The 27861-nt window shown below is 35.8% G+C and overlaps 1 protein-coding gene and 1 pseudogene across 2 annotated transcripts in view; one reads left to right on the top strand and one right to left on the bottom strand.

Annotated features, from left to right (window-relative positions):
- The window catches only part of PRKG1 (protein kinase cGMP-dependent 1), a 1327126-nt gene that overhangs the window by 655817 nt on the left and 643448 nt on the right, over positions 1-27861 (top strand). The gene's annotated exons all lie outside the window — the stretch shown is intronic.
- On the bottom strand, positions 25685-26532 carry LOC128581260 (RRP15-like protein; annotated as a pseudogene).

Below are 27861 nucleotides of genomic sequence, written 5' to 3'. Positions count from 1 at the left end.
GTTTGCTTTCCCCAAGATTTATGGCACAAGGAAGAGCCTGAATCAGTGACAAGGAGGAAACTGAAGGCCTGGTTCCTGTGACTTCAGGGAGTATAAAGTCTTCATCTTCCCCGAAAAAATATTCTACCTAGAATTTTGATTTGGGGGTAGTAGTGAATCCTGAACAGATATCAAAGATATACCTTTATATCCATAGTGATTCCCAGATGACTTCTCTCAATCTGGAAGCTATTTGAGCATGACTAGTCATCAAAGTTTTGGATTTCCTGGGCACCTGTAGTCCTAGCTTCTTGGGACACTGAGGCAAGAGAATCACTTAAGCCCAAGAGTTGGAGGTTGCTGTGAGCTGTGATGCTGTGATGCCAGGGCACTCTACTGAGGGTGACATACCCTGTTTTCCCGAAAATAAGCTCCCAAAGATGCGCTAGGTCTTATTTTCAGGGGACATCTTATCTTTCCTGTAAATAGGTCTTATTTTCGGAGGATGTCTTATTTTAGGGGAAACGGGGTAGTGAGACTCTGTCTCAAAAAACAAAAACAAAAAAACCCCCCAAAACTCGTATTTCCATGATGGTTTCAAGGGATCTATATTTGGCATTACTTGTCTGCTATAGACATGATCATTAATTGAAAATGGTCATGGAAATGAAATATGTATTTATATCCAATAAATCAGCAAATTCGTACAAGTTCCAAAGCTCAACTTAGGGCCTTTTTGTTAAGGGTATACACTGCATACTCGAAAACAGACTATCTGACTGAAATTGTCAAAGGATGGAGAGGAGAACAATGTTTGCTGGCATCTGACTTGTTTCTGAAAGCCAATCGATCTTTTTGAGGACATTATTTACCTTGGGCTTCGCTTTCTCAGACTGCAAGGTTTCAGTGTAATTCATTGTCTTATTTCATTCATAGTGCTGGAATCCTATTTGTTCATTATTAGAACACAAAATATTTCTTTCAAAGTAAAACTAATGCCTGAGACAGAGATTGAGTCACATGATTAGCTCTGTAAGTGACATGGACAATTACTCAATTTCCTCTCAGCTGAAAGCCAGCAGTAAATCATAACAAACGGAGACAATTTTGTTGTTGGGCTTTACAAATATCTCCATACTCGTAGAGTCTCAACAGGTCACATTAATATCCAGTTTCTCATAAATCTGTACGGAGATAGAGGTGTGCATTAAAGATAGTATAGCTAAAGCAATTTCAGTTTAGAAGAAAGCTTTTAGTAGTTAGGTACCTAAAGTGGCAACTTAACTAGCTATAGTTTATATTACTTTTCATCTTTATGATACAATCCTAGTTCTTAGGAAGTCACTGCCAAGAAAGTGACTAAGAAAGCCTAGTTCTTAGGAAGTGAGACTGCTGTTGGAACAGTGCTTCATATAGACCAACTTTTTGCTCAAGTTGAAAGAATAGACAAGTGGAAATATGTCATCAAGTGTTGCTCATGTTCAAGTCTCAAGAGCACATTTCCTCAGCCTCTTCTCTCTCCCATCTTTGCCTCTGTGGAGTTTACCCTCATTCTCACATCCCTGAAGCTGGGGTCACTGACAGTTGGTTCTGATGTTTTGTTTTGTTTTGCACCCTTGAGAAAGCAACACAAGAAATATGATAGAATTTCTATTGTTCTTAGGCTTACTATTTTCTCTCTAAAATATATATATATCCTGGACATGACTTCATAAACCATGGGCCCAAGGAATAATCACTGATCCAGAAATCTTTAAGAGCTGTACTGCAAGTCAATCAAACACTCTTCTATTTTTTCTTAATCCAGAATAAAATGACAGAAAAGTGACTTGATTACTTTGGTAAGCCACACCTTTGATTCATGTATTGCAGCATCTAATCTTTTAAAACATGTCATATATTTGGAGTTCTATTCTGTCATAAGAGAATCATGACTATGAAGAGGGAATAAAGCATGCCTAAAGGCAAGCAGTAATGATTGAGGAATGCCTGCTTGCTAGAACCATTCCTTACAGGAGATGACACTGGGGGAAGAGCTCCCTCAGGATTTATGGTCTGAGAATAGACCCCACTTTTTACCAACTGCTGTGAAACTGAGGAGTAAAGAAGCTGCTCGTTTACGATTTGTTTTCTGTAGATGCTTTCATTTATTCTTGTTATTGTTTGGTTGTTCTTGGTCTCAATAATAAATAGAAACCTGGCTTCTTTTCGATGGATATCATTGTTTTACTTCTTATCTGTCAAGCTTAGCATCCAATTCCTCTTCATGTCATTGCTTCGAGTGTTTTTATCTGGCATAATCTTTTCAGTCTTTTCTTTTTCAGCAGAATATTCTTAGTGCCTCTAATTATTGTCTTTTTCTAGAAGAGTGCTAATGTATCCAGTGTCTCTTTTCAAAGGAGATTTAGGACACAGTTACGGGCACAAAGATATCCTTTATAGCATCATTCACATAGGTGAATAACTAGAAAATATTAAACAAGGTAAATGGTTAAATTAGGGTACATCTTCGCCACAGACTTGTTACGCAGTTGTTAAGCTACGTAGCAAAAGAAAATTACTGGTCATGGAAAATATTTACAATATGTTAAAGACAAACATCACATGATTTCACTCATAAGAGGAATCTAAAAAAATGTCGATTTCATAGAAGTCAAGAGTAGGATAGTGGGTTATCAGAACTAGCTGTGGGAGGACAAGGAGAGGTTGGTTAGTGAAGTACAAAGTTAAAGAGATGGGAAGAATAAGTTTTAGTGTTTTGTTACCCAATAGGGTGACAACAGAAAAATGATAATATATTGTGTATTTAAGATAGATAGAAGATTTTGAATGTTATTACCACAAAGAAATGATCAATATTTGAAGTGATGGATAAAATTGCCTGAATTTTATCCTTATACATACCTTAAAACCTTACACTGTACATTGAAAACATGTATATTTCCTATGTGTCAATTCTAAAATCAGGATTCTCAATAACCTATAGGTATACTTTTAGTTGTGTAAAAATATAATAGAACCTTCTTAGTTAACCACCTCCCTACATTGACCACCTCCTTAAGTTGAATTAATTTTCATAGACCAGACACGCACCACATGTATTCAATAGAAGTTTTTTATGTTGACCATCTCCCTATGTGAACGGTTTGCTATAGTCTGTTAGATGGTCAACTTGCAGAGATTCTACTGTATTTGGAAGAAGGCCTTTCATTTTATTGTTTTTTAACCTCTTTTTTGTAGTTATTACACTCTATCCTTTAAATCAATAATTGGGAAAGGGAGGGTGTTAGCTTAATTAGATCCTAGAGAGAGTATAATATATATTACAGAAATTAGAGTATAGGAAAATACTAAGGAATAAGTCCTTTAAGAATGTAGATTAAACTACTTTTACCTCCAAACAATAGACTCTGTGTATGCCTCAGGGGGAACCCAGCTCTCTTTTTGCCTCAGTGTTAGCAAAAGTCATTTTTAACCCATTACAGACATGCCTTGCGTGGCTTATCTGGGACAGTTTAACCCACATAAAAAGACAACAATAATAAGTGTTGGAGAGGATGTGGAAAAAAGGAAACTCTCAGATATTGCTGGTGAGATTATATAGCAACATAGCTACTTTGAGAAAAAGTGGTAATTTCTTAAAAAGTCGAATATAAGTTTATCATGTCTGTATTATAATTTTAATTATAATTATAAATAAAATATAATTAAAATAATATAATATATTATTTATATATTATATAAAATATAAATAAAATTATAATTATAATTTTATCATGTCTATATTATAATTCTAGGTGTCTGTTTAGGAAAAATGAAAACATAAGTTGCCCTTGTACAGAAATGCTCATAGCAGCATGGTTTATAGTAGCTGAAAAACGGAGTTAATCCAGATGTTCATAAACTGATAAATGAACAAACAAAATATAATATATTCTTATAAATTCTTATTGAGCAACAAAAAGTAATAATTTACTGACATAGGCAGCAAAATAGGTTAGCCTTATGAACATTATGCTAAAAGCAAGTAACTGGATGGAAAAGACTGCAGATTGTATAATTACATTTACATAAAATATCCAGAAAGATACAACCATAGAGAAAGAACAAAGGTTAATGGTTTCCTGGGACTGGAATAGGGATTGATTAAAAATGACCAGAACAGAGATCTCAGTTAATGGAAATATTCTAAAATTGAATATTTTGATGGTGACCATTACTGTAAATTTACTGAAAGTCATTATTGCATCATGTATTTTAAATTAAGTTTTATGATATTTTAATAAAATTATTAAATTTATTAAAATTATTTTTTTAAAAATAGGATATATGGATCAACTTTTCCTTGTATTTCTCTTCTTACTGTTATGAAACAAACCTCTAAAAGACTCAACCTACAACAGAGTCATAGTTAATGAGAGGGTAACTTTTGGGCTGGACTATAGCTTTTCTGCCAGACCAATATCACTTTATGTTGCATTTCTCTCCATCTGGGTTCTTATGGAATTTGTCATTCAGTCTACCTTGCAATCTATTTTCTTTGAAAATTAATCGAGAACCTGCTTAACACTAACACTGAAACTACAATGGTGATTTCATTTCATTTGCTGCACACCATTGCTGAAGTCAAATACTATTTCTTGACTTCATATTTACAAGCATTTTAAATGATCAAAGTTGTCACAAAGGAAAGGAGCTTGATATTTTATTGACATATATAGCAGAAACATTCACCACAGTTATGGGAATGACTTGGTAACCACTTGTTATGCATATCACAAGGCAGCAGAAATCCCTGTGAAAACTGGATGACTGATATTCACTCATTCTTCAGCAGGCTTTTACAATGAAAAATAACTTGACATTGAGCATGAAGTGTGAAATATATAATTTAGTTTCAGAAAACATGTTAGTCATTCTGGTGATTAGGAGTTCCATAACACAGGCAAGGGTATTGTATTCAAGAAAGAGCCAATATTGTCTTAAAAATCCTATTTGCATATTACTGGAGAAACACATTTTTTTGTTTTTTGTTTTTTTTGATAATAGTTAAAGCTATTCTTTGAAATCTGTAAGTGGGAATTTTCCTCTTTGAACTTCCATCTTTTCATTTTAATTTTTATCCAAGCAACCCATAAAAACCTACAAATAATAATGAGCAGTACTGATTTACAGAGTTTCATATTTCTTCTGCTTTTGATCTTTTATATACCAACAGTCATCCCTTTGGGGGGCCAATTTTGACATTCTTTTTATTTTGTACAATTTTGCATTCTGCATTATTATAATTTTTTTTTTTTTTTTGGTTTTTGGCTGGGGCTAGGTTTGAACCTGCCACCTCCGGCATATGGGACCGGCGCCCTACTCCGTTGAGCCACAGGCGCCGCCCCATTCTGCATTATTTACTACCAGCTCAGCAAAACTTGGTATGAGTGATCATCCTGAGGATAGTCTGGTCATTGTTAGATCACACTTGGAAAGTTATTCTGAGGGGAAGGTGTTTATCCCTGTTCCTTTTTTGGAAGGCAGCTCTACTCACTACTGTACCATCAACACTGGTTTCCCTTTTTGATCAGTAACTATGCAGAAATTTGAAACTGTGTTTTAATCTGGTAAGGCAATGGGCGCTCTTAGTTTTCAGGGGATTTTTTGGTCATTATTAATTTGTTCATTCATTCATCCAACCAACCAGTAAACATTCAGTGAAAATCTACCATCGTGCCACATACTGAAACTGTGGAAAATGAAAGACATGATATCCCTCTCAAGCCATTTATCAACAAGTCAACTGAACTGACAATGAAAATATAACATCACAGAGGAAAGAAAGGAAGCAAGGTGTGTGGACACTTTGAAAAAAAGGGGTAGGGTGACTTCCTGTGGGACCGTTCAAGTAGGCAGTCTCCAGGTTACAAACGAGATAGGTTTTGTAGGTTTGTTCTTCAGTTGAATTTGTATGTAAGTCAGAACAGGTACATTTATCTACTACCTATAATAGTCTCTCCTTGTAAGGGCGAGTCAGTGGGATGTTTGTAACTCATGGACTTACCTGTAAGCCAATTAGAAAACAGAAGAAATGATATTATGACAAAGAGGAAGAAAAACCTGTACAAAGTTGTGGATACACAAAAACTTTGTGTAGTGTGGGTTTGGGAAACTCAAAATAGTGCAGTTTCCTAGGGAATGGGATACATGGGGAAACAATGATGTGAGGGAAAACTTGGGCAAATTATGTAGCCTGTTCCTTCCTCATCTGTAAAGTGGAGACAGGGCACACAGGCTTCTTAGCAGAGTGTGGACATACAGAAAGTGCTTCATGTTCCTTTAGTGGTAAAGGTCAAGGTTTCATATGATATCTCTTCTGATTAAGGACTAAAGAGACTGTCTGATAAATTTTTGGTCTCTTTATGAAATTCTAAAGGCTGACAAATAGTGTGTTGCCTAATAACAGATGCCTCTTACTGATGCTGTGAAATGTTTACCAATTTTGAAGGATATTTGCTCATTTTGTTATTTGCTGGAATTGGTAGGATACAGCAAGTGCAACTGGAAGTCAGAGCCCAGTAGTAGTTAATAGCTCATGCTTTGGAAGTCACACCTGCAATCTTCCTACTTCTAATTTACAAAATAATGGAATAATAATAGTAAAATATAACTCAGCATTTTTCTGAGACTCCGAAGAATTGCAAGTGCTTTGCAGAGTATCAAGCGTCTAGAAAGACGTCTGAAAGGAGAGCTAAAAGTCACAATATTCCTGTGGTCCTATTTTCAATGGTAAATTAGTAGATGTATTTTCTCTCCACACTAGGGAAATAAATAGTTCTGGTATATATTTTTGTCATTCTTATTTTTACTCACCATCTTTAAAACTTGTATATTTCATTTTTACATTTAATGACTAAATAGACTTTGCTGGTAAATGCCTTCGAAAGCAAAAAGCTTTCAAGTTTTTCAAAATTGCAAGTTATGACATTTTAGTGAGCCACAGAATCAATTGAGTGGGTAACAACTAGCACTTTGTTTTTATGAAATAGAAAGGAACATAATTGAAAATATAGGAGGGCAGAGGAATCAGTAAGTATTATTTTGTTAACTCTTGTGCATATGCAGTCATTATGTACCACATATTTTCCAGTGTGGTTCTTGGTCAAAAGCTTGAAGATGATTCCTCTAAGGACAGAAAAGCAGGTATTATAAGCTTCTCTCTAATTTGCATCATATTACTGATAGCCTTAATATTTAAATAAAATCAATCAGATAAGGTAAAAAAGAGTTTGTTGTAAATATTGACTACATATGATTTTACAGGATGTGTGATGCAGATTTGTCTCTTTGTGTAAAGATACTATGCGAAAAGTGCTGTCACTCAAATATTCTGTGGGCTGGAAACTCAGAAACAACTTGATCTTTAGGATTATGTAAAAAGGACTTTGAAAAATAGGCTGACTTTTTTCCAGTGCTTTTGTGAGCATGTGCACATGCCTGTCACAATGAAGTGCAGACGACTTCAGGAGTATGAAGGCTCAGAAAACCCACGGTCACCTTTTCCTTGTTTCTTGCATTACCATCCGTTCAAACTGTTACTTGGAGCAGCGAGGTTAACCTATCTGGACCCTCCTACCGAGTCGATATTTTCCTTCACAGTGTTTTCTAATTACTTTGTGAATAAAATGTTTTAGATTGAGTAAAATTGAGCACAAAGGTATGCTTGTAGCTAAAAATGTGCTCTCTTTAATGGTTGAGTTGGGGCTGGTTGCTTTTTGTCAGGTCCTCTGATGGTGCTGTGGTAGAACTGTGCCTACTGACCCATGGCACTCCTTGCTTATGAAATTAATTCAGAACATGGTGAGTCCCTAATGACAGAAAGAGTAAATGTTTCCCTTTTTAAATAGTAGTTTTTGGCCAGGAGCGATGGCTCACGCTCGTAATCCTAACACTTTCCGAGGCCGAGGCAAGAAGGAAGCTTGAGTTCAGGAGTTTGAGACCATCCTGAGCAAAGTGAGACCCTGTCTTTACTAAAAATAGAAAAAAATAGCTGATGTGTTGGTAGACACTTGTGGTCTCAGTTACTTGGGAGGCTGATGCAGGAGAATTACTTGAGCCCAGAAGTTTAAGGTTGCTATGAGTTTGGCTGAGGCCATGGCTCTCTAGCTCAGATGACAGAGTAAGGCTCTGTCTCAAAGAAAAAAAGAAAGAAAAGAAAAGAAAAAAGTAATTTTCTTGTTCCATTGTAGGGGTAATGTTTGAAGCTGTTAGTATTTTCCACCTATTTCCAGCCTCTATAGAATTCTTTCTTGTACAGATTATGTCCAATGTAATAGATCTTTAATAGATGTTTTTAAGCTCATACACGTCTTTACATTTAGTTTTTTAACTCTGAATTTGGACAGTTGTTGTTTAGAAATGATCACTAAGTGATTGTAACTAGCAGAATACCTTTAATTAGAGCACAGAATCTGAGATTCTGATTGTCTCCAGTCAGTGGTATCACAGGAGTTGACTTAATTTTTAGCACAAAGGTCTAAAGTGACTCTAGAGGCAGCCATTCACATGTTTAGAAAAATAATTCCCTGGAAATCCTTCCAGGTTTGTTTTGTTGACTTCTTATTTTCTACTTGAAAGAAAAAAAAAAATAGATGAGTATCATAGGATTGTTAACCTGCTCCTGTTGATAGACTTAATCTTTTTGGACAAATTCTCTCCCCTCTAAATAGTTTAGCTGAATGTCCTGAGGCAAGGGGAAATAAAAATCAGGCGCTGCAAAGTAAAAAGCTCATACAAATAATCTCGGGTAATTTAAGATAAAGAGTCAAGGAAAAAGCACATGGCATTCCTGGTTAAGCTTTTTTTTTTTTTTTTTTGAGACAGAGTCTCAAGTTGTTGCCTTCAGTACAGTGCCAAGGCGTCACAGCTCACAGCAACCTCCAACTCTTGGGCTTAAGCGATTCTCTTGCCTCAGCCTCCCAAGCAGCTGGGACTACAGGTGCCTGCCACAATGCCTGGCTTTTTTTTGTTGCAGTTGTCATTGTTATTTAGCTGGCCTGGGCTGGATTCAGACCCACCAGTCTGGCTGAGCTACTGGTGCCACCCCCGATTAAGCTTTTGTTTTCTTACTTTTAACATGTGTTGTTACAGGGAAATAATTTTAAAGTATAAAAGAGTGTAAGTGGAAATATGATAATAAATGACAATTGGCAGTTTCACTATGCGGACAGAGGAGATTGGTGTGGTCAGTGGCAAAAATGGAGCAAGCCCTGCCTAACCAGACACGGCACTCAGCTCCAGCAGATGGAGATTATTCGGGAAGTTGGGCCCAGTGTGTTTTAGTGTTTCTTTCTTTCCAGAAAAACTCAAATATCGATTTTTAGTATGAGATCTCCTGGCTTATAAATGTTGGCTTAGTTTTTTTTTTGAACAGTGGGGAGACCAAACAAATTTTATCTGTAAGCTTACTTGGCCTACAGATTGTCAACTGATGCCCTTTCAATCATAGATTTTCCAACGAGAACAGATGGAATGTTTTCATTGCTAATGAGGTTAGTAATTTAGAAGTGCTCCAAAGCCTCTCTCTTTTGAGAAAGTTATCATCCTTATGTCTTGATTTGATAAAAATGTTTGTTTAGAGGATGCAAAGATTTCTGTGGTTGGCCACATATTGTTTAGATTGGAGAAGGAGAACATGAAATTACAACGAAGGCAGAATGAAAGATGTGCTTTAAGAGAGAGGTTTAGAGTGATAACCCTAACCCAGGTATTAGCAGACCTTCACTGACGTGACAATAATGACACTATAAAGTGTGAATAGGGTTTTGATAGAAAAGGAAGAGAAGATTGGCCAAAGACAGGGAAAAGTATACAGGCAGTCAGTCCCTGGGTTATAAACAAGATAGGTTCTGTAGATTTGTTCTTAAGGTGAGTTTGTGTGTAAGTTGGAACAGGTACATTCTGGAAAAGCCTCTGTTCCTAAGTGGGAGTTGAATGTCGGTTGGATGTTTATAACTCGGGAACTGCCTTTAAGGACCTCTAAGAGTTTTATTGTGGGACTTGGTATGCCTTAAAATGTTTAACAGTTGGCTTATAGCTGGAATATGTAACTGGGGCCATGCCAAGGGGAAACTTGAATATCAGTCTGTTGATTTGAAAGTTGATTATATAGTTAGGGTGCCCTTCAGAATTTAGACCAGGGAAGAGACTTTATCTGATCTGATCTTATCAGTGTGTTTTTATTTCAAATCCTGCATTGGGTTCCCTTAAAGTACTTGGAAGCCTTGTTTAAGGAGTTGGTAAAAAATAGGCATTCTGCCTAGATACTTGCTAAGAAGCTGTGTGAATTCTGAAGGTACTGACAATTATTAAGAATTGGCTTTGCACTAGTCATGATAAATTAAATCCTTGGGATTTCCAGATGAGGCTACAAAGCAATGTGCACGAGGCTGTCAGAATACCTGGTATTTTAAAGTGTGCAGAACATAGTAACTTGTCCTGCACCTGGGTTCTGTGCAGGGAATATTATGCCTCAATTGAAGCAACTAATAGAAGTCATGAAAACATGAATTAGATGAAATTAGGTTGAAATAGGCTGGAAAGGAAATGCAATGACCTTATTTATTTTAACAACAACAAAAAAGACATTAGATAGTGTGCCACAATAAGAAAGTGGAATGAAAATTCAATATCGAAATATAAGCCTATAAAAGAGTCACTTTCTATGTTAAAACATGTATTCAAAATAAGAGGAAAAAACTTTGTAATCATGATAAAATTGTCTCAGATTAAAAAGAAAATACTGAATTAAGTCAGGATGTAGGGACAGATTTTTTTTTTTTCCTCCTAAAATACCAGTGGTCAAAACTCACTTGTGGGAATGTATCATAAAAGGCACCTGTTGACCAGTACTTGGGTGTTGGTCAGAAAAAAACAACCATTGTGCCAAATTATAATTAGATAAAAAATGTCCTAGACAGATGGCCATTTTGGCACATTGGGCATAAGCAGTGTATGAATTAATGTGAATTGCCTTAACACATTATTTCTCTCTTCCAAGAAACTCAATGTAGAAAGCCTATGACTCCTATTCATTAACTCAATGGTAACCATGGGTCTAAATTAATCACTTGGTTTATCACTTGCCAGTTGCTCAATCTGGTCTCTCTAGATACTTAAGAGACAAGGAAACAATTTAGGTAACCAATATTAAATAACTAGTCCAAGATCACAATAAAGAGAATAAAAATGGAAAACCTTTAGCTTATGATCTTTTGCATAGTTAATACAACAATGCAAAAAAATGAATTCCTGTAAGGCTACTGAAACAAATTCATTATCAAGGAAAGAGGTAGCTCGGTTGAAGTAAAATAAATCAGGGAATCTATAGTAACAGTTAACTTTTATGCAAAATTCATTAAGTCATGGATGAATGCTAAACTTCTGTTTGGTTGCTTAGACTTATTTTCATCTTTTATTTATTTTTTAACTGTAGGCTGCTTTAAATTATTAATAGAAGGAAATGGGGTTTAAATACCTGAGTTTCCATGTTTGATTATTTTCAATCTAATACTTCTTCTTGGCTTATGAATGTATTTGACACTTTATTTTAGAAGAGAGACATCAACACTGCCCTGGATTGTGGAGAACTTGGCTTCTTCCTTTGGCTTCTCCAGGAGTCAGCTACATTCAAAAGCAAAACCATTGACTCTCCATAATCAATTCTATAAATTAACAGAATTTAAAAAAATATTGGGGGCCTGTTGATCATGTAATTTACTTAATGTTTTATTTAATTACAGTACTCAGTAATTAGAATTGCGAGCACAAGAATAAGCTGGCTGATGTTATACATGTCCAGGAGAAAACAGCTATGTCAAACAAGCCTAGAACAGAATAGTGCACCGTAATTATTTAATTAACTACTGGTTCTAAGCTGTCATCAGAAATGGATGATAAATTTCAGGCACCAAGGTAAGATTCGGGAAGGCTGTGCCCAGGCAAATAGAAGAGACTTTTCACTCAACCACCTGCCGGGCCAGAACCCAAAGTTCTCTTTGTTTCATTTCTGGCTTAGTCTGCTTGTTGCTTTAGTTTGTTACTAAATTTTTGTTTTTACAAATCAATGTGCCTTTTTTTCTTTTATTCTAGCCTATATGAAAACCTTTGATGTGATAGGTAGCAAATATGGAGAGCAGTGTGATTTACTTAGTAATTTACCTTGAGTCCTATTCTTTTCCAGGAAAGGCTTGAATAGACAAACTAAGGCTCCCATTACTAAATCTTAATTTAGCAATATATTAGATTGACTACAGATAGTGCTTAGTTTAATGGCTGGGTGTTTTTATAATAGTTGGATATGGTGGTTCATATTTCAGGTTTTTCTTCTGAAAACCTTCTCAATAAAAAAGTGATTATCAGTCTTGACCTGTGCAAATACGAAATAATAAAAGTAGCTAAGTGTGTGTGGCTGAGAAGTATAACCAGACGAGAGATCACTGACATGCCTGGACATAAGCATTGTGGGTCTGTAACTAATTAAGTGATTGTAACAATTTAGAGTTATGGTTCATAATTCTGTTGGCTAGTTCTAATAAACTTTTTACAAAGTTGAAAATTTCACAGTAGAAATGGTGTGGCCTTTGGCCTTTTTCTGTGAGGCTTTTGAAAAATGGACTAACAGTATTCTATTATTCTTTACATGTATATACTCCAGTTATAATTTCTACTTTCCCTAGTATAATAATAGTCTTTTTTTCTTTAAAATCACAGCCCTAAGGACATTGTCAAAGGAATCCCCACAGTGTTGCTTCTCCAAATCAAGTCAGCATATGGTGTGGAGAGTTTTGTGGTGAGCAAATTAGCAGAAAAGTACCTGAAACAACTGTATTAAGCAGCTGCAAGGAAAGATATATGGTTAATATGTGAATATTTGATATGTGGTTGAATTCTGTTGTTCATTCATTACATCATTACTGTGCCAAATGCATCAGTCTAGAAACACGGAGAGATAATACATTGACCTTTTTTTCTTAAGCTGTCTCTGATTTTCACGTATTTTACTTTACTACCACCTTTGAAAGGCATACAAACAACCAAGAAGTTCTTTGCTTTAATACATAGTATAAAGCAGAAGAGTTAAGAGGTGGACTAACGTGTTCAGGAAAGCCTGTCTCTGGAATAGAATCATGGCGTGAGCAGGAAGCAAGTAGTAATCATTTTTCAGTTCAGTTGGTTAACTTGAAATAATGACACATTTAAAGCATTATTTTCCAGTCACATAACAATGGAAAGAAGGAAGTCAACTAAGATTACAATAAAAAATGTATGCCCATTTTTAATAAAAAAAGAATAATAATAGGGAATAATAGGGAATAAAATATCTAAATGTCTCTTAGGGGCAGACAGGGCATACCTCTTCAAAGAAAATGGCAAGTTCTCCGAAAGAACAGCCAGTCTCTGTATACAGCAGAACTAAGGAACAAGACTGTGGGTTGACCCTAAATTCTATAGTGCTTTTTAAGGAATTGCTTTGGATTTTTTCAGCAGTTGTATTTTTAAATAATTTTAAGATATTTTAGAATAGGAGAGGTGATGATTGAGGCTATTTATAACTCATCTATAAAATAAGAAATGTGAGAAAAAAACAAGTGAGACAGAGCACTATTTAAAAGTTAAAGTTACCGGAGACTTTACCTCTTTCGTGTTTACGTGGATGGAGCTGGAACATATTCTTCTTAGTAAAGTATCTCAAGAATGGAAGAAAAAGTACCCAATGTACTCAGCCCTACTGTGAGACTAATTTAGGGTTTTCACATGAAAGCTGTAACCCAGTTACAACCTAAGAATAGGGGGAAGGGGGCAAGGGAGGGGGGAGGTGGGTAGAGGGAAGGGGATTGGTGGGATTACACCAGCGGTGCATCTTACAAGGGTATATGTGAAACTTGGTAAACGGTCTGTGAAGCTAGTGAATGATGCCCCATGATCATATCAATGTACACAGCTATGATTTAATAAAAAAAAAAAAAAGAAGAAGAAAAGTACTTACTTTAAAGAAAAAAATAACTAGGAGTAAATTATAAATGTCTTACCACAAAAAAAAAAATAAAAAAAAAAAAAGTTAAAGTTACTATAAGGTTCCTGAAGCCTACTTTTACAACACAAAAAGTTCTTATCTTTTGTTTTCTAGTTAAAGGAACATATAAGTTACTTAAGAGAAATATACTTGTTTATGTTATGAAATTCTAAGTCAAAATTAATGTAAGGATTGGTATACAAATTCTTTTATTACTAATTAATTATGAGATGCTAGCTCCATAACAAAGCAACTGACTTGTTTGATAAAGCTTATGAATCTTTGGTAGTATCTAAATTAATTATTTTTCTGCTCAAGAATATTAATTTCCCTTGTGTCTGGCCTCTTCCTGGTTGCATGTCCTGAGGTCAGTGGCCTCTTTCAGCCACAACCTCCAGACCTACAAAGTAACTATTCAAGTGCCTTCTTCATGGAATTTTTGTAAAGATTCAATAAATGAAGTAATGCACCAAAAGCCAAATCCCTGACACACAGCAGTTGCTCAGTACAGCTGAGCTGCCCATTCGTTACTGTCATTGCCCTCAACATCACCATTGCCATGTCTACCATACTCACGGGGACGAGCAATGCAGCTCCCAACTTTCCATGTGGGAAGAGGGGGAAGTGGAGTCTGATTTCCATGCATTTAGCTACCCTGTTTATAATATCATTATATGTATTCAGTGATAACTAGAATATAAATTACTGCACCAGAGGTAGACCCTGATGACAAATACGTTAGGTTTCATGGTGTCAAGATTCTGAAACTACCAGAGGAACGCTGATTTATAATTCTTTTTTTTTTTTTTTTTGTAGAGACAGAGTCTCACTGTACCGCCCTCGGGTAGAGTGCCGTGGCTTCACACAGCTCACAGCAACCTCCAACTCCTGGGCTTAAGCGATTCTCTTGCCTCAGCCTCCCGAGTAGCTGGGACTACAGGCGCCCGCCACAACGCCTGGCTATTTTTTGGCTGCAATTTGACCGGGGCCGGGTTTGAACCCGCCACCCTCTGTATATGGGGCTGGCGCCCTACCGACTGAGCCACAGGCACCGCCCTGATTTATAATTGTTTTAATACCTGATCCTTAAAAAAAACTTTTTTTTAATTCTATTTTCTCCTTTTTCTTCTGCCTTTTTGGAGTTTATACATACAAGGATAATGTTAACTGGCTGGAGTAGAGGGGAAAAAAAGTAAATCAGAAAATAAGTATCAAGGATTGATCACCCATACTCTCTAGTTATTGTTTATCATTTGTCTTTTTGAAGCTCTGAATTGTGTTTTTTTCTTAAGGAAGAAGAAAAAAAGATGCATGCAGAAAAATATCAAAATCATCTGTTTAGGGTCTCCCTGGAGATTAGGGCTGAGATCTGATTTTTTTTTTTTTTTAAGTTACTAAGTCCTTCAAGTTTAGGAGTGAGGCTTTGGGATGCTCTTAAATGAATGGTTCAAATTGTCCATGTAGCTTTTAAACTTGAAAAATTCTGACATTGTTCTAACCAAATCAGCAATAGCGGTATATATTCCTTTTTATATTTAGTCAAAATAAAAGACATGAATAGGGAATAAAATATTTTTTCTAAATGTTCAAATCTTCCTTTTGTACTTTTTCAGATGTTCATCCTTTTTGTTGCTGAATTTGTACAGTGTTATTTGTTACATTAGGCAAATGCATGTCATAAATGGTCAAAGTATAGAGGGGGGATGTGGATTAAAAAATATAATGAAAGAATTAGACAGTCGGGGGAAAATGCTATACACTACTGCCAAGCTTGTTGTTTTGTTTTTGTTTTTTTTATTATTGTGGGAAGAGGAAAGCATTTTATAGTGGGCTGTGCTTAGGTTTTCCAGCAGATTGAGTTCTGCTCTCAAGGGTAAATGAGTGGAGAACATCATCACTACCACCACATTAATGGCCCTGAGTCCCCCTTTCTTGGTTTAGCAAATGCCTCAGGTCATTGAGAGGCCTGGTAGTTTGTCCACATGAAGTAATGAAGTTGGAATGGAATAAACTTTTGGCAGATAGATTTTTCGGTCTAGGATTTTGGACCCAAACAGTTTTCATCTCAGCAGTCTCTTGCCGTGTATAGTCACCTGTTTTTTTTTTTTTTCGTTTGTTTGTTTATTTTGTTTTGGTTTGTTTTTTTGCAGGGGGAGATAATGGGTATTCTCCCAGGCTAATTCCAAATTGTTGCCTTCTAGCTATATTGGCCCACTCTGCTCACCTCCCACCATCTTTCATACTTACTTCTGCTTTTTATAAAAATGTAGACAGTATCTTCCCCTCAACTTGTTTTCCCAGAGGTGTTTCTTTGCTTTAATTTCCCTCCTCAGGAATCCTTCTCTTTTGTAACAACTGACCTAAATTGCTGATTAAAACCAGAGAGGAAAAAACACCACCCCCATAAAACCTAGCATGAAGAGAATAAAAAAAAGAAAACAGCTAAAAATCAATCAGAAAAAGCAATTCTGTTTTCCTGGAGTGAAAGGCTTAATTTTTAAATTAACGAAGTCCAGACAGGGAATATTTGGAGTCCTAACTTTCAGTAAATCAGTGGTAAGAATAGCTAGTGTCCATTGAGGAGCTGTTCTGTCAGTTACTTTGTTCTGCATCTCATATAACATATTTAAGCCTCAGGAAATCTTTATAAGTTCCCATAAGTTGAGGCATGCAGGTAATGTATAAAAGAACCAGGATTAAAAGAGAGAAAGTCTTACTATGAAACCTATACTTAGAATTTTTCTGTATTGCTTTTTGCTGGTCAACAAAAAAGGTAAAAATAAAAGAAAACAATTATATTTCCATAGCAAAAGAATAGGAACACTTAATTGTAGCCTCTAGGGATAATAATGTTGACTAGATAAGGTTACACTTGAGAATAAGTTTACTTTGCAAACATTTACTTCATTAGGAATATGAAGACTGGTAAGAGACATTCTCTGCTTTCAAAGTCCCTGATCTTCTGAGTTTGAACTACACATTTAAATAAATATTCAAGTAGTGATTCATGTCATTTCTGTGATGATACAAGCAGATTGATCATAATCCTTGGGTCTGACACCTTGTTATCACCAGTTTGTATGAATCCCATTTCATTTCATTCATTCAGCCTTCAATTTATTCCCCTTACTCTATAACCTTAATCCTGTTACTAAATCTGTTACTTAAGAAATTAATTTACCTTTTTTTGAGCAAGGACATAAGAATTAATCTGCATTTCTGCTAGATATCCCAATAAGTTTTCAAGACCCGCTGGTAAAACATAGAATAGTCAAATTTTATATACAGGATTCTCTTTGAATAACTCTAAGTTTGTGTCTATTGGTTATTCATGTTGGTAATATTTTGGTCATGCCACTTCTTAGCAAACAGGAAAGGACCCGAGTGTCTTTATTTCACCTAAGAATAATTAACATGAGTTTATTATTACAAAGGGCTTTGTGGGACATAAGACAAATTAAATGGTTATCACAGTAGGATCAGCCAGAACTTAATGATTGAACAAACTATGGGCTGTCTGGAAATGTTAGACTTCTGTCTGACCCTGAAAGAATTAGTGATCTTCAATCCAAATTGCATTTTGAATTCTGTGAAATCACAAGGAAAAAATGCTGATTCTAAAGAATTCTAAATTCTAAATTCTGATTCTAAAACGAATCTATCTTCTTATCTTGTATCTCTGTTTCCCCCCGTCTTAAGTTAATTCACTCTGATAATAAAAAGCCCAGGGATTTCAGAACTACTGAGATATAACGTTGACAACGGTGATGAAGCTAATGATGATTTATGCTTGAATAAAAAATATTAGTCAAAGGCATTCTGGTGAATTCTGAAATACTCTGCTTTTCACTACCAGGAATCATATTTAAGCATATCATTAGCGATCTTATCCAGCAGTATGTTTTTATCTCTCTTTTTTTGTTACATGGATGTAGTGTGTGGTAGTAAAGTCTGGGCTTTTAGTGTAACCATCACCCAAATTGTGTACATTGTACTTCATGAGGAACTTCTCATCTCACACCCCCTCCCAGGCACACACATCACTGGGCTACCACTTACATGGGAGGACAATTAGTATTGGACGTTCTGTTTCTGTGTTATTTCACATGGCCTTCAGTTCCTTCCATGTTACTGCAAAAGACGTGATTTCATAAAATGTTTCCTCTGTTACTTCATGTAAAAAAAAATTTTTATTCTAATAAAAATGGATTTACTGCCAACAAGATTTAGTCCCAATGTAAAAAACATAGTCACCCTAAGACTATCGATTTTTCCCTTTCTGAATTCCCATGCTAATTTATTACACAAACATATCCCTAATAAATTATAATTAGATACTCAAAAATTTTGACATTTGATAAATATCAGGAAAAATACTCATGCTTATACTCCATAAGGCTATTTGATACTGGGGATCTTTTTTTAAACTTGTTATTTAGAAAAAGTAATATTTACATTTGGAAAATGATGGGCTTGACATACTGGATCCCATGAACTGATGAGCAGAGAGCTAATGGGCCTGGACTGTGAAGATCTGTTGATGGTTAAACTAATCAAAGCTTTTCTTTTTGGTGTTGGAGTAATTCTCTGGCACTATCAAATATGTTCTTGTTTATTTTTTAATCTGCAAAGATTTTGGTGTTGAATTTGTTCTCCAGCACTTCTGAAAGTGCTGCTGACAAAAAGAGAGCAAACAAAAACACAAAAAAATTCTAATTACAGAGATTTTCAAATATACACCAAAATAAAAAAAAGGAATCAATGAAATCTCATGTCCCATCTGCACCTCCATCAATACCATTAACCAGTAATGGCCAATGCTTGACCTTTCCCCCTGTTTCTCATACTTGTTCTGAAACAAACCCCAGATATTGTATCATTTCATGAATAAGTTTTTTGGTATGTATCTCAAAAAGATGAGTTCCCCTTTATTCCTACCATACTCACAATACCAGTGTCACACCTAAAAAAATAATAAATTATTAAAATCATGAAAGTTTCAGTTTGGGTTCAATTATCTTAAAATGTGTTGCATATTTTGACATGTTCTCCTAAGTTATGTCTGTAGTTTCTATAAATTGCATTAAGATGTCTATAGTTTCTATAAATTGCATTTGATTTTTTTCTTACTGGTGAAATGACTTCATAGCTGTATTCACTCTTTCTATCAAGAAGCATGAAATTTCTGACTGTCTGATGTTAACAGCAGTTGATGTTCAATGTCTCTCTAGATCTATTTGCTCTTTATTAGTTCAGCTGTTCTAATTCTTTATTTATTACCTGAAATCCTTCTGCCAAGAGAATTTATGGAATTAAATGTTTTATGTGTTTTAATTTATTTTAGTTCTTAATCTTATTAATGCCCAAATTGTCCCAACTTTGCTTAGTGAAAGCCTCTTCAAGTATTATTCTGAGTTTTTTTAACATGGATCTAGTAGTCGTTAACAACTTTCTTTACGTCAGATGTGTTAAGACTGTCCAGACTCATCTTGTACATTTTATGACCTAGGCCTGAATCAACCATTTCTTCAATGATCCTAAATTCTTTTTAGGAGGAAACAGTATTTTATTTATCCTTTATTGTTTCTTTGAGGATACAAAGAATTAGGTTACACTGATTGCATTTGTTAGGTAGAGTCCCTATTATAACTGTGTCCCACCCCTAAGAGATGTGCCATATACCTATACCGTAACTCCCATCCCGCTGCCTCCACCCCCCTCTCTGCTCCCTGGTTCCCCCGCCCCCCCCACCTTGAATTGATTTTAGTTTTTCTCTTCTGTGAGTATGTATTAGATTGTCCACTGGCTTCATATTAGAATTGAGTACATTGGATTCTTGTGATACTTTACTAAGAACAACGTGTTCCCACTCCACCCAGGTTAATACAAAAGATGTAAAGTCTCCATCTTTTGTAGTGGCTGAATAGTTTTCCATAGTATACATATGCCACAGCTTCTTGATCCAAGGAAATGGTATTTAGAAGCTTACATCTGGGCACTAGGGTTGTCCATTGCTCTTTGGTCATTGTTTGTAAGTTTTTTTTAGTACATAAAATTTTAAAATATGTTTTTCTTTTTTCCTTACCACTTTATTTCTACATGAAAAATCATCTCTTGTCCACATGTACAGATCAGCTCTTTGTCCACATCCCTGTTTTGCTTATAAGACTTGCTTAACCTAGATTTAAAGTAGCTTACATTTCACAGGGTGTTCATTGGCACCCATGAAATACCTTTGAGTTATGAGACGGTATCTCGAGCCATACTGAAACCTTTTACAATAATGTCTTATATGTAAAAAATGTTACATATCTCATATTTGAATTGTGTATAAATAAGCAATTTCTAGTTGTTTCTTCTGAAAATAACATCTAGAAAATAGATTTATAGGCTTGAAAATACACAATAGCTTAATAATGACGCAAATATATTAGCGAATTAGGATCCACTGACGAATTAGTCACCATTTTTCCAATTAGAGTGTGAAATCTTAATTTTTTGGAGTCTGATAATAGCTATATCATGATGTTCATGCAAAAACCTGTTTTGATGGGCATTGCAATATGAAAAGCATCAGTAAATAGGCAAGCCGAAAAGAAAAGAAAAGTAAGTACTCATTACTTCCCTTTCAAAATTTTCTGAGCACCTGATAAGCTATGAGAGTGAAGCTTCAGGTCCATCAATATTCAGGATTGGTGTTATTGGGTACTATCTCAGACTTTGTAAAATTAAAGGTTGAGAAAAAACATGTATGCTTAGAAAAAGTTGAATCTGGATATCTTCAACTAAGCAGATAGGCAATTAAAGCAAATTATTCAGTTAATTTTTAAAAAATTGGAACAAACTTAGCAAGCCTTTCATTTGAATTGACTTATGTAATGTGGATAGAATCAATTATTAAGCCTAAAATCTCAAATATTATAATTTTTTTAAAACCTGGTAGGGCTGGGGTATTCATCCTGGTGAATGCCTATCATCAGGAATGTAGTAAAATTTTAAGTACAGCAGTAGAATAATTTCTTTTCAGCCATGGGCAAAAAAGTGACGCAGATCTGTATGTGCTGCTATGGAAATTTCCACATTTTAGTATAATTTGTTCGTTATAAACATGGGCTGTGAGCCAGACCATAAGACTTCAGTCCTGGCACTATTAGTACAACCTTGAGCAAGGTACTTAATCACTTTATATCTCAGTTTTCTTAATCTGTAAAGCAAGTGTTATAATAACATATAGCTCCGGTAGTTGTTAGGAGAATTAACTGAAAAGCGTGCCTTTTGCATGCTAAATGTTTATAGGCTAGCCTTTTCTATTTCTTCCTCTATGAACTCCTTCTTCTTTTCCTCTTCTTCCTCCTTGTTTTCCTCTTTCTCTTCTTCATTATTTTTGTCATCTTCATCATCATCATCTTGCCAAGTGAAAAATAGCTTTATGGAACTGTTTCTGAGGCAGGATCCTGATAATCTTAATCAAAGCATGTGAATATGTACTTGTATATATAAAATTGTATATATATATATATATATATATATATATATATTTTAACAGACTTAATTCAAGTTATTTTTCTTACATGAAAATCTGATGTTATAGCCACAGCTGGAGCCTGGGTCCCCTGTACAGAGACTCTTGTGTAGGTCTTGACAAGGTGGTCCATAAAGTCTTGGTAGGGAGACTGGGTGAATACAATCTCTTTCCAGGGGTCAGGAGTCAGATAGCTTTAGGTCTTGGAGATGGCATCAAAGTGGCCTTGTTAAGTCGTAGGGCAGCCCCTAGTGGAGATGTAGCAGTCACTGATACTAGCCGTCAGCAGCAGCTTCTTAGGCACAGGGACTAGGACAATGCCAGTTCCTCTAGGAACAGCAATGAGACATACCAGCACAAAGCCCAGTGGCCTGTCGCCTTCCAAGGAACAGTGTGGGGCCTCTCCATACAGGGATAGTGGAGATATTGGCCCAGATGGTGGCCCCTCGGACGGCAGCAGCTGCCTCCTTGGAGCACTTAGCGCCTAGACTAACATGGCCATTGTAGTCCCCAGTGGCAACTAGTGCCTTAAACCTGGTCCCCTGCCCAGCCAGTGAGGGTCTGCTTTTGCACTGGCATAATCTCCAAAATTTCATCTTGGAGAGATGCCCCTAGGAAAAAGTCAATGACCTCAAAACTTCTTAATGCAGGGACATAGATCTCCAGGTATTTGATATTCATGTCCTTGACTAGGCAGCCCATCTTTCTGATAAGCATTCATTCTTTGGTCTTGCTTCCATGAGCTCTGCAGCCTTGACCCCACCTGGTCTGACCACGGCTACAGCTCTGAAGGCCACTGCTGAAGGCTCCCTGGAAGCCACTGTACCATCCCAGTCCAGAGCCCCCAGCCTCTGGGCCCTCCTGCTGTACCATCCCAGTCCAGAGCCCCCAGCCTCTGGGCCCTCCTGCTGTACCAGCGTCATCCTCCAGTTGGAGCTTTCTCAGAGAAGGAGGATATACAATTTTATACTTATATACATAAGCATTTCCAGAGTGATACATCAAAAGTGGTTAAGAAGTAGTTACCTCAGGAGAGCAACTCTCTTAAAGGGCTAAAAGGGGTGACACAAACACTTCATGTATTATATATTTCTTCTTTTAGGCTTGTACTTAGTATGTATATATATATATATATATTGCATATATATTTTCAGTAAAAATAGTATAAATTGAAAAATGCATTATTTGATACACGTAATAAGTTATGTGTTGGTCTTGACTAGGAGACCAACCTAAGAAGAGATGGACAAACCAGGTACCTACGTGAAATTATTCCTAGTACTTATGCACAGTCACTTTGTAAAATTACATTTTCTATAGACCACTTAAAAATTCTACTACTAAACTTATTCCTTGATGTTCATAATTATCCCTTTTTATTGAAAAAAAAAATCCTCTTGAAAAGTTAATCGAGACGAACTATTAATTATGGACATTTAAATGTGAATTCCTTTCTCCAGGTGCTTTTCCAGCCCATAATACTTATCTGCTAACTGCACTCTGATAGAATGGATGTTCTTTGTTGAAGAGCTAGTGAATTATTAGGAGATCAAGGTTAAAAAGTGTGAATGTGAGGCATGGTGAAGTGAGATGGAAGGGTGTTTACAAAAGGAAGGTTTTCTGATTCAATAGTCCTGAGTAAAAAAATCTTAGTTCTGCTCAATGAGCGGATGCATTGTCCTGAAAAAGTCATTCTTAACCTTTCTGACACATTTTTCATCAGTGTGATTAAGAAAGCAAGCCCCACACCCCGGGTATGTTTATAAGGACTGAATATGGTATTCGCAGATGTCTAATGTAAGCATCCAATAATGTCCACTATTCTTGCAGTAGGAGGAGAGCAAGGATGCTCCTGGCTAAATCGCTAAAGAACTAAATGAGCTTGGCTTGCCCATTTTACCTCTTTTGTGTCTCTAGTTACTTATCTGAAAAGGAGAGCTGGATTATTAATGATCATTTTTTTTCCAAGTCAATATTCAGTGCCTATCTAATTATTTGATACCACAATCTTATATTCTAATATAATCTCAACATTTTATCAACTTCAAGAAGAACTTACTGTAATTCTAATAGCTCTAGATTTTGTTGATTTTTATTAGCTCTAGATGTTGATTTTTATGTTGACTTTTGGTTTTCATAGAAAAAGAACTCCTAATTATAAAATGTTTTAATCCATTAAAAATCATTTAGCTACTACTGCATCTTAAATATTTAGTTGCTGGTTGTTTGGGAACAATACATGAAACCAAGCAATGGTTTACCTAACTGATTTAGTAAGGTATGATTACTTGCCATAACTATATGTTGCACAGTATATTTTTATCTGATGTATATATTCCAGATCTAAAATTTCATGTCTTCTTTTCCACCACATCTCACTTTGTTATGAAGTTATCCTTTTCTATAATAAAAATCATATTTCCTTTTAGGTTATATTTTAGGAAATCACATTTTTGGTTACGTATTTATACATAATGTTTTAAAATCTATCAAGATCATTTTTAAACTATGTAATCTCTTATGTCTATTATTTAGTATTCAATAAATATTTATTGAGGACCTCCTCTGAACAGGCCTAATTTTAAGAACTTTGGGGGATAGAAGATGAATCATACATAAATCTAACACTTAGAAAGTGTAAAGTCTTGGCAATGAAATGAGATGTGGGTATCTCTATCTTCTACACCTCCAAGTAGACTTCAAAGAAAATCATACATTTTTAAAGAAATAGAATTATTTTCAATAAACTAATACCTCTGAACTTGAGCTGTGGTCCTGGACACATGGCACCCTATATTGTTTGGACTGGCTGCAAATCCTAATCAAGTCATGGGAATTCATCTGAAGATGAATTCCATTACTATTATTTAACATTGTAGTAAGTATATATTAATTTTTTTTTTTTTTATAAAACTCAGAGTACTCATTAATCTTCACAGAATTTCTGTGAATAGAAAGAAGGCAGGTGGTGCTAGATTTTTTTTTTTTTCCTCTAATCATCTTTTCCTGCTGGACCTAGAGTGGTTGAAAATGTCAATTTGCTCTATAAATATTTTACCTTGAACATTTTTCTTGAACTGCCAAGTGGCCTCAGCATTATCAATAAGGGTTTTGTTCAGTGACATTTAATATTCAATTACAGAAAAATCTGCCATTTTAATGTCTATCCACCTCTCTCAAAAAATTAAATTTTGTCAAGTGTGGAAGGAGAATAGAGCATTTCTAGGCATTAACAGTGTATATGGAAGAAGTAATTATATTCTGGTAGATACATTATTTCTTTTTTTTTAAGTAGAAAGTTCTTTTATTCAATCTCATTTATGAATGAAAAGTAGAATTCTTTTTTAAGATACAGGCATTTAAGTGAATTTGTCATCAACTGAGTGGGCTTCATATATTAGATAAAATTCCAAATATGTAAATAAATTTCCACTGGCAATGTTATATATATCTAAAACTTAAAGATAATTCTTCTAACATAATGTATCACCCAAATCCAAGCATTTTTGAGAGTAAAGAGGATGTCACTCATAAATATATACAAAAGGGGTAAGCCAGGACTGTCCCAGACAGTTACCCTATTTAAAATGAAGCTACTTTAAAATCCAAATCTATAAGAATACTTCCGTGCTTTTGTGGTTACAATGGTGATACTATATATTGCCTATTGCCAAGCCTTATTTTTTCTTGCCTATGTAGCACATTTTAAAAATCACCATCAGAGCTACATTTGAAAACACTTACACAATTTTAGCATTAACATAAGCCTGCACCATTACAAAATTGAAGCCCCTAAGGGGTGCTAGGTAAAGATCCTTCTGAGCTCCAAGAAAGCCAAGAAAGGAAGAAGAGAATAAATACAAACATAATCAGGGATTAATAAAACAAGCATTTCATGTATTTTGCATACAGCCATAGAAATTCATTTTTAAATTTTGGAAAATGAAAAATAAAGAATCTCTAAGGTAAAAATGAGTTCTGCCCCCTTCCCATTTTAGTGCCAGTAGAGGAAAAAATAACTGGGTGTTTCTGTTCATCATTTGGCACGGGGGTCACATAATTCTGACTTTTTACATATTGACCTTCTCGTTTAACTGCTTCACAAACTCAGGGACAACATTGCTTTACGTATCAGAGTCACGTGCAGATCCTGGTCTGCTGTCATCTGGCCCATCACTTTCCTTGTCCCAACCTTTCGTAGATGCTCCCGTCATGAAATCGTCACCTAGGATAGTCCAACTTGGGCCCTCTTCTGATTTCCCTTCAGTCTGTTTGGCTTTTGAGCTCTTCCTAGTTGAACTGATCTCATCTGTACTTCCATCCATTCCTCTCAAAACACGGATGAAATCTTCCTTGGAAACAGCTGATATCAGCTTAGCACACTGTCCAACAGAGGGTTTTCATCAACCTTTTTTGGATGTTTCTGAACAGTCTTAAATAATTGCACCACACCCCTTATTGCAATTCTCTGAAGATTTCTCTCAATTTCTTTGTCTTTGACAACATTTGGCTTTGCTCTTCACATCATTTCCCACTCCAGCCTCTTATCACACTGTTTTATTTTCTCTCGTTTTAACTTTTTTTTTTTCCCCTCCAGCTCTTTGTTCTTTACCAAAATGGTGGGTTTACTTTTAGGAATTTTTTTGTTAAGGATTTTAGCGATGGCATTTGCCCAGCCCATAGTATATCCCAACTACGAGGAGTCATTCATAAATCTATACAAAAGGGGTAAGTTAGATTCTGCAGTATTTTCATTTTCATTATAGGGTTCAACATCATCCTCGTTGTCAGCTTCTCTTGCTTCATCATCAGAAGAAAAGCAATCCTTTTCCAGTCCACAGCTTCCTTTGCTGTCAGAAGCGTCTTTGACCTTGTCTTCCAGCTCAGCTCTGGCTTCCAATTTCCTCTTCTTTGGATTCTTTTTCAGCTTGTTGCTGGCACTCAGATGTGAGTTCTGAACCGCTGCAGACATCTTTCAATGACATGGAAGCATTACCTCTATTTCTTTATGTTTTCAGTAAATTACATTCACCAGCAAAATGCCTAAAAAGTATCTTTCGAAGGCTAAATTCATCAGTATAGGAATTAGTGATCAGCTCTGTGCTTTTGCCAGTATGTTTTTGTACTTTTCCCTGGGATTCAAATGCAGATTTCAGGTTTCAATGGACAGCAGCCTGATGGAGCTGCTACTTTCTCTTTTGAAACCAGAAATTCACTTGCATTGTGCGTGGAGCAAGGAACCAGTGATGAGTCATTGCTATTTTAAAGGAAAGAAGTAATCACTAGCTAGTACATTTATTGTCAATAAAGCACTTTGGATGCCTTCTTTGTACAACCAGTCTTATTAATTAAACATAATGATTTTACTTTTTTCTTCTTCTAAGAGTGATCCCCAAAGTATATCTTTATAATCATTTTCTGTAGAAGGTGAGCTCTTTAGTTGCTAAGGAACATGCTCACTGAATTTGTTTCCCCACAGATAAGTAAAATATTTCTTCCTGTGCTATTATTCTGTAGATAAATTAGCACTTAACTAGGGCATATTCAAAGGAAAACATAACATACTAGGCTGAAAAATACTGGTGCCAAGGAAAGTAAACCATATATTAGAACTGTCTGTTCACAACCAGCAGAAGAGGTGCCCAGGGAGAACTTGTTGTATAATTTGCTATGTAACTTGCCAGTACAAAATGAAACTGTGTGGCCTTTGTTTTAAAATTATTAAGACTTTCAAGGCACTAGTACCAGAGCATTAAACCGTCTCGGCCCCATGTGGGTGAGGGATCCTGTGAGAATGCAGAGGTTTCATGCCCATGTTGCCAGTCCTAGAGTGGGGATCCGATGCCCACTTTTCCCCATAGGTCTAACACTCTTTCTCTTTCAGGCTCCAGTTTAAAGCCTTTGCTTCTAGGAGGTTGGAATGGGCCAACAACTCCAAGAAGTCAGGATTTCGCTTATCAGCACAAAGCCTGGCCCTGGTGTACACAGGTGTTCCGGGAGTGAACCCAACTAGCCCTCAGTGCCTTCTCCCTTCCCTAGAATCTAGAGCTGTTCTCTCCGGTCCACCTGATGCTTAATCGTGCACCATGTCAGGAGACCTCTTGCTTTACGTTCAGTTGGAATCTTTTCTCTCCTCTACTGCTTTGCTTTGTGCCTCATCCCAACTGTGTGTCACCTATTAAGAGTCCACGTCCTAGGATTATTGTATCCTGTACATACACACACAGAGAGTATCTTTTTCATCTGAGTTGGAACCAAAAAAATAATAATTTCTATAAACCATTGATAAAACTATTAATAA

The sequence above is a fragment of the Nycticebus coucang genome, chromosome 3, assembly GCF_027406575.1.
Source record: "Nycticebus coucang isolate mNycCou1 chromosome 3, mNycCou1.pri, whole genome shotgun sequence".
In the NCBI taxonomy this organism is placed as follows: domain Eukaryota; kingdom Metazoa; phylum Chordata; class Mammalia; order Primates; family Lorisidae; genus Nycticebus; species Nycticebus coucang.
This window is presented reverse-complemented; position numbering and strand designations above follow the sequence as displayed.